The sequence below is a fragment of the Penaeus monodon genome, chromosome 22, assembly GCF_015228065.2.
Source record: "Penaeus monodon isolate SGIC_2016 chromosome 22, NSTDA_Pmon_1, whole genome shotgun sequence".
Classification (NCBI taxonomy): Eukaryota; Metazoa; Arthropoda; class Malacostraca; order Decapoda; family Penaeidae; genus Penaeus; species Penaeus monodon.
In genome coordinates, this window is record NC_051407.1 from 1975383 (window position 1) to 1976010 (window position 628).

Below are 628 nucleotides of genomic sequence, written 5' to 3' on the forward strand. Positions count from 1 at the left end.
TCCGCGGGCGGATACGCGAGGAAGGAGAGGAAGTTGTTAAACGTCCGCCGGACTTTCGCGGGAGAAATGCCATGGCAGGCGGGCGGACGGTGCCCGAGGGAGGATGTGTCGTTCGTGGGGTATTGATTGGTTTGTTGGTTTGTTGGTTTATCTGTTGTTGTTGTTTTTTTGTTTATTTGTTCATGTTTTGTGTATTTCTCTTTGTTTTTGTTTGGTTTGGTTTGGTCTAGAAAGTTGTATGTGTATGTATTTTTTTTTGTCGTAGGTTTTTTTTTGCTTTGATATTATAGATCTTATTTTTGTGTTGCTTTAGTGCTAGGTTTATTTATTTTATTCTTTATCATTTTTATATTCTCTTTTCCATAAACCGTTCTTGCCTATCTATCTATTTTTTTTCCATATTTTCCTCCTAAATCTTTCGCCTCGCCTCTCACCTTTCATTCACACCGAGGCCTCTTTATCCTTATCCTTCTGTGTCCGTTTATTCACCTTCATTATGGTGTGTTTATATTCGCAAAAAAAAGCGGGGGCGTGGGAAGCGCTGTGTCCTAACGACCTGCTGCGCGTCCGGTGTCCTATTGACCGGTTGCTTCTCGTCTGTTTTTTGTTAGGAGGATGAATGTTAATG

General features: G+C 41.1%; 1 protein-coding gene across 1 annotated transcript in view; it reads left to right on the forward strand.

The window, feature by feature from the left end:
* The window catches only part of LOC119586816 (GTPase-activating protein CdGAPr-like), a gene marked incomplete in the record, with an annotated part of 278029 nt that overhangs the window by 184310 nt on the left and 93091 nt on the right, over positions 1-628 (forward strand).